We start from the raw sequence: 7,952 nt of genomic DNA on the forward strand, positions 1-7,952 counted from the left end.
CACGATATAGGGTTGATTTACTAAAGGCAATTAGACTGTGCATTTTGCAAAGTGCAGTTACACACTGCAAGTGCAGTTGCTCCAGAGCTTAGTAAATGAGGTAAAACTTCACTTTGCAAAGAATACCTAAACACATCCAAGGAAAATATAAAAAAGAACATTTTTGCTTGCGCATGATTGGATGATAGTTGCTCTGGAGCAACTGCTCTTGCAGAGTACTACTGCCTTTAGTAAATCGACCCTTAAGTGTCAGAGCAGTGCCTCTTTGTCTTGTATACATTAAACCTAAAGGCAGAGCACGCTAATAAAATGTATTGGCCATCAGCACTGGGCATACCAACACTCAAGAGGTAACAGTCCCATCACTAATGATTTTGCTTCTGGACAAAGAACTGCAGGGTACGGACTTGTGAGCAACTATAAAAGACAATATGGGCCATACGTGTTAGTTTGGACATACACAGCAATGTTTCACTCATAGACAACCATTGTAATCCTTCCAAATTAAAGTAACCTTAACAAGCATTCAGCGTCTGCTACTCCTCTCCACCAATCTCTCCATTGGCTTCCATTCACCCAATGAATTAAATTCAAAATACTAACAATAACTTACAGTCCCATCACTAATGATTTTGCTTCTGGACAAAGAACTGCAGGGTACGGACTTGTGAGCAACTATAAAAGACAATATGGGCCATACGTGTTAGTTTGGACATACACAGCAATGTTTCACTCATAGACAACCATTGTAATCCTTCCAAATTAAAGTAACCTTAACAAGCATTCAGCGTCTGCTACTCCTCTCCACCAATCTCTCCATTGGCTTCCATTCACCCAATGAATTAAATTCAAAATACTAACAATAACTTACAAAGACATTCATAACTTGGCCCCCCAGTTTCATCACTAACCTAGTCTGAAAACACCAACCAGATCATTCTCTTCATTCCTCCCACCACCTCCTACTCTCTAGCTCCATTGTCACATCCTCCTATGCTTGCCTCCAGGGCTTCTCCCAAGCCTCTCCCATCCTTTGGTACTCCCTACTCTGTCCACTTTTATGTGGTCCTTGAAAACCCTTTACAGAAAAGCCTATCTCACCTCCATCTAACAACTGTATCTCCACATTCTCTATTAGCTCATCCCCAAAAGTTATTACCTTTTGTTTCACTTGACCCTCCCGTTTAGATTTTAAGGTCTAACAAACAGGGTCTTCTGATTCCTCCTGCATTGAATTGTATTGTAACTGTACTATCTGCCCTTACATTGTAAAGCGCTGCACAAACTGTTGGCACTATATACTGTAAATCCTGTATAATAATAATCAGTAAGATCTGATTGGATCAAAAGGAATACTATACATTTTATATCACTCTTTGTACTGCTTATTAAAGAAGACTGTCAACATCACAATTCATCTTGCTAAAATTTCCAAACTGAGATATGTTTTTAAAGATGGAATAGCTTAAAAAAGTCTAGCAAAGTTTAAAGAGGTTTTAAGTCTGATTTACATTAGGATATTTAAGACCTGTGCATGTGAAGCAATTCACACCTTATGAAGGTCTTTGCTGTTTAAGCTTTAAATGAGTATAATTTGCCTTTGAATTGCTTTCCACAAGGACTATACTAAATACATTTGCTAGGCGGCAGCTGCTAATTGGGACTAAATGAAACCTGTTTATGCATAGTGTCAGGATACCTGTGACTCAAAGGAAATGCAGTGCTAGAGAGAAATATACAGTGATCAAGCAAGGAAATGCATGCATAGCACATTGAAATAAAGTTAGAGCAGAGGAATGTGAAGAGGTGTATGGAGCAGTGTATAACAATATAAGCTGGATAGTAGGTGTTTTTGACACAGTTTAATTACTGAAAGCGATGTGAGAATCCACATAAATCAGATAGAGTTCAATGAGGTTACAAAAGGGGTCAAGCAGGTTACAGCTATGGTAGCATCCCAGAGATTATGATTCCTCTGCTGCAACCTCCTGTTGCTAATACCAAATACCTGAATCATCACCATGTTCAAGCTCCTCTTATGATGTAAAATGGCCATGAAGTGAAGTACTGATAATCTGACTAGGACTCAGGCTTACCAGTATTATTGACACACTGCAATTAAACTTTGAAAAAATAAATGCTGGGATGCATACAGAGCGAACAGTCTATCAGTAGGCCAGTTTTAATTCATACATTGTTGTAATGCACCAGTCCACACAGTCTTTTTTGTTGGAAGTCTGGTGATTCCTGAACTTCTTTTGGCCATGATTGGGCCATGTGGCAATTTTTCTTCTCAGCTTCAGGTGACATGATTTGCATTGTATTTGGCCAACTTTCGTAATGCCAAAATCACACAGACATGGATGCTTTCCACAAATTAGAAATGCTTATATGGGGTAATCCAAAGTAGTATTCCAAGAACCACATGTAAGTACCAGCTCTGTGTGATCCCATTGTCAACTTAGCCATTCATAATATAAGCAGATATCTATAGACCATAAAAAGGTGCACATAGAAAATGTTAAACCTTCTCTGATTTATTGGATCTAACTACAAAGAGCTTGTAGTTGGGATATACAATGTATAGGCACCTAAAAAACACCCTGACTACAAGCTCCTTGATCTTTGATAAAAGTGCCCCCAGCTGTACATATTCATCTCTTTTATGAATGTCTCTTTTCTAGAGATATTTAAAGTGATCTAACACCAGATGTATTTTATGTTAAGCACATGCATGCTAAATAATCTGTAAGTGTAAGGCACCCCATACATTGATCATTTTTGTTCAGTTCAACCAGTGGTTGAATTAAAAATGATCTGATTCCCCCATCCACCACAAATGAATCCTTTGTGCTGTGATATTTTATTCTGGCAGCTGGGAGCCATCCCCGCCATATGAATACAATGATCAGTGTTGCCGGATAAAGCCAGCAGCATTGATCGTTTGGGAAAAACCCAACAGGCTGGTTGTTCACAAGTCAATCTATAGATCGACTTGTGTAAAAACCAGCCTGCCTATATGTGGATTGAAATTCATCCAGTCCCTGCTGAACCAACTGGATTTCAATCCATGTATGGCTTGCTTAACACTTTCAGGTATTTATTACCTCTCACAAAGATCATAGTATTTTCCTTGACAATACCTTCATCTGCTTTTCTCTCCTGAAGGAAAGCTCCATCTTTTTAAGGCATAATTCCGGTTCAGCATATATTTTCTAGACTGAGATACTGGCTCAAAGATGACACAGTAATGCAAATACTGGTGCCTGTGCAGTTTGTGTCAAGCCTTGCTATAAAGCTGCCATTGGGCGGTCTGATCACTGAGGGAGAGGAGACTAAAGAAATGCTTTCTCCTGCTTGCAGCAGACTGATGACATAATCTAAGCAAAATAGGAGCTCATTGATTGCTTTAATGATAGATGGCAGGGCTTTCTTTCAGTGGGAACCGGGGGGAACACAGTGGATGTGTTGTTCTTGGGAGGGATATACTGTTGAGGGAGGGGTCTATTGTTATTGGCTGCTGTAAAGTCTAGTGATGCTGGCTGCTGGGAGATCTATTGATGCTGAAGAGGGGGAGGTTTATTGTTGCTTGAGTGGATCTATTGTTGCTGGATGGGGGTATTTTGTTGTGGGGGATCTATTGGTAAAAGGGTGTGTGTTATTGCTGGCTGTAGGGGATCTATTTTACAGCTTATCATCAACAAATTCCATCCAAATCCATCACAAAATGATACTTGGTTCTGCATTCTCTAAAAGGGATGGTATTAAGAGGTGGGTAGGAGATGGAATCAAGGGATGGTGCTCAGAGATGGGTAGGGGGTGGAGACAAGGGATGACTCAATAAGGGAATTCCTGCACCTATTCTCTGAGAAAAAATTAAAGGATACAGCTTTTCTGAAAAATGATATTGTTGCTATATATTGTGATATACTGTGGTTGGGTCCCATCCACAGCTCTGCTCTCTACACAAGTTTTGTGCACTGCAGTGTCAACACTGCTTTTACAAGATAATATCTGAGTTTATAATGCATTTGGTACATGCAAATGGATTTATCTTTTTTGTGTTATTAAAGGAATATATTTAAGTGAAAATGTTTATGGCTGGAGTTCAGTTTTAACGTGCTAATATACTAAATAACACTAATAAATAAATAAATACTACTGTCCAAAAATTATATTGTCCACAATAAAAAATATTATATAAATCAAATAAAATAAAACAGAATAGACAAAAATCCTCCAGAAAGACAGTCCGCAAAAAGGCTTCCAGCCGAATGTAGATCCAGTGATTATGGAGATCGAACCTCAAAAAAAGAGAGAACTCACATAGTGTGATACCATAAAAACGCATAAGGTAATATCAACATCACTGCAAAATGCATGTGAATCACACTAAACCACACGTGGTGACTCATGCAGGTGAGTATAATGTGAGCTGTGCCAACCGCTATAAACACTCTCATGCAGTGTGCAAACCATGTACACACGTGTCCACTTCTAAGTGTAAGGATAAAACACCCTTACCAGAACATGGATATAACAAGCATGTAAGTCCCAATCCAAAAACAGCTTTTCAAACTTAGCATGTGGGAAATTCCTCCTCCATTACCATATAGATTCCCTCCAAAGCTGAGCAGATTATACTGATAAAGTTCATGTAAAAACTCATCCGGTCATGTTCTCATTGACTCCGGATAATGCCACCACAAACAGCAATAGGAAGTTCTTCAATACCACATAAATTTTATTGCATAAATGTCACATCATATTAAAATTATGAACAGACCCTCCATAGATCCTCAGAAACACTCCTCCTGTGTCTGTGAATGGAATTTCCAGGATCCAAGATGGCCAACCGGCAACTTCCTGTTACTCAACACGTCTTGACGTCACTTCCCTTTTGAAGTAGTATTTATTTATTAGTATTATTTAGTATATTAGCACTTTATATATATATATATATATATATATTTGGATGATACACTTTTTGGGGTGAAAAGTGTTTAGGTGCAATTGGGGAATTATTTAAAGGGTACACCGTTCATTTTTTGTTATGGAGTTCAGTTTTACTTCTGAAAATGTAACCTATGTAATGTACTTAAGGATTATTCCTAAAGGAAACTGCTATAAGCAATATAGTATTGATTTTCTATTCTCTTCACATATTCGCTCATTTCTGTTCACTTGTGCTGTTGGCTAAAGACAGTGGTGGCATTCCATGTCATATCTTAAAGCAGAAAGCTGAACATTTAGATTTTTTGTTGGTGCTAAGGTAATGGAAATGTTACAACTATTTTACTAGTATAATTATTATGTTACATGGTTTCCTATTTAGGATATTATTCTACTAGGAGATTTTAAATATTAACGTAATGGGTTCCTTGTGTTTCTGGAAAGTATATAGGGTGCTCTGCCCAATCAGGAGATAGCAACAAGTTCATTTCAATATCCTTCTTCCAAGAACTATCACATGCTCCTCAATACCTGGAGGTACTGGATATTTTCTTTACAGAGAGTTGTTGAACAGAGTGGCAAGGCAGCATAGGAGAGGGAAGTGTATGCTGCTGGGAAGGGGCATTAAAGTAAATCTGCTGCTTTGTCTGACATGGGCAAAGAACTGGTTTACTTTTAGGGCCACAGTACAATTTATTTTTTTCAACTCTGTTTGACACGCTACTATGGTCTAATGATGGATTTGAGGTGCAAGCTTTAAATCCTGCTATTGTCTAAACAAAGTTTTCATTTTAAAAGAGTGCCCTTGATTGTAAGATACGAATAGTTGGCTCATTTACTACAAACTATTCAAGTAACTACATCTTGTCTGTTTTTGAGCTTCCTAGCAGTCCAAGACCTTTTGGTTGTTATAGGTGCTTCTTAATGCACACAAAGATTTTTCACCTGCTGAATTATTGCCATATGAGTGGGGCCTAAACTTTTATTCTTACAGGCATAGGAAGCAGGAAAATGACAGAGCATGTGCTGGTATCAGTGTCAGGACAGGCAAAACATCCAGGACCTGAATGATATCTGTAAAGATGGGTGGGTATCTAAATGCCCCTAATTTTCTGGAAGATTTCTAAGCATTATGGCCAACCTTAGAGCAAAGCTAGCCTGTTAAATAATTATTTAAAAAGAGGGAAAGGTGAAAATAATGCTGATACATTGTTACTGGCAGTTGGGAAATTCAGACTCTGAATAATCCAGCGGAGGATGGTTTGAATACCCAGTTATCATACATGGGAACCTTTTGAAATACATGGGACCTTAGAATGGGGGTAGGAGTAGGGGTGGGTCTAACAGTGGCATGCACCAAAACAGTGCCAACAGTGCAATAAACTGAAGAGATAAACAGCAGAGCAAAATATTGGGCTAACAATAGAAAAGGAAGAAACAGCCCAGTATCAGTGTGTGATGTCCCTGTGTCAGTGGGGTCACAGGGAGAAAAAAAATGCTATGATATCTCTGTCTGTGGGAGGAAAAATGCCAGTGTCAGTAGAAACACAGAAACATAGAAAAGGGATGGTAGAAAAAGACCGAGTGGTCCATAGTATAATAATAACAATCAAGCCCGCCCATTTTTTTTTTTTGTGAGCAAATATGCTGCTGCATTGGTGTCAGTGGGAAAAAACTTAGGGATGAAGGAAGGGAACTGAGAAGGGGTGGAGGGGACCTTTAGGGAGTCCTATGTAGCTCTGGGGAAGGGGGGGCTCTAAAGGGTTCTGAGGGAGGTAGGTTGCTCCCTCCTACCCTACATTTACTCACAGTTCTCAGAGATCTCATTCTCTATGTAGCAACTGCCTGGGAAGGAAGACAGTGTCTCCTTCTCCTCTCAGGTCATGTGATATGTCACATGACAATGGTAAAAAGGAAGAAAGGAGCCCATACTGAGAAGCTGATTTGTTTTCAGCAGGCACTCCCTTACCCCTCATAGCAGGCTGCCATCAAGGGAGGAGAGAGCAAAATCCTCCCTCCAGCAGCTATCCTGGTCTCTAATATGCCTGAGAAGGGTAAAACTGCAGTCACTCCTATCAATCAACAGAAAGCCAGAGGACTGAGCTTGGTGCCTGGAGAATCGGCAAGATAAGCGAAAAGCTGGCATCTCCGGACAAATACTAGCAAGTTCCCAAGTATGTAAATTATGCGAAGATGCTTTTTTTACATGATTGGTAATTGGAGTGAATATTAACATACCTTTTTGACTGAAGAATCTCAACTCCTTTAGTAAATCAGCCCCTTTGTTTTGTGCATAGGGCCCATATTACATAAAGGACAAAAAAAACCCTACAAAAAAACAAAAAAGTTCCAAAGATTCAGAAAAGCAAAACCAATTGATTCCCCTGATATATATCAAAATAATTCTGACTCTGTAGAAGAGTTTCTTAATTTGTTTAGACTTCAGACAGACCCAGAGTATTTTAGGGTGTAGAAAAGCTCAAGTTCTCAGGCATTGCACAGGTTTCAGTTCTTGGGCTTTGTGCAATGAGTTCTTTAGTACTTATTTTTACTGGTCCTATATAAAATTCCATAGATGCCAACTGTCCCAGATTTATCAGAATAGTCCCATATGTCTATCTTGTGTGCAGATTATGATGTGTCCCAGGTTATGTCCCAAGATCAGAGCATCTCCCTTATTTGAGTTACTGACCATGCACAGTAACTCAAAAAAGGTATTAGCAGAGGGGATTGCAAGGAGACTGCTTCTGCATGCCACATAATCAGGTAAGGGACTATCCAGATGGAGAGCATGATCTTGGTGGGACCATCCAGAGAGTGGACATAGGTGTCCGTTTATGACACAGAGAACAGCTGCGATTCAGAGGATCACAGCTATTCTCTGGTCATTCACAATTTATGACACTCAGGAGATGAGTGGAAAACTGTTCAGCTCTTCACTGGAGATCTGTGTTCTCCCTCCAGATTCTCCAGCCCAGAGCTGGAGAATCGGAGGGACC

Source organism: Staurois parvus, unplaced genomic scaffold, assembly GCF_062004578.1.
Source record: "Staurois parvus isolate SC_StPar_1 unplaced genomic scaffold, SC_StPar_1.0 ptg000303l, whole genome shotgun sequence".
In the NCBI taxonomy this organism is placed as follows: domain Eukaryota; kingdom Metazoa; phylum Chordata; class Amphibia; order Anura; family Ranidae; genus Staurois; species Staurois parvus.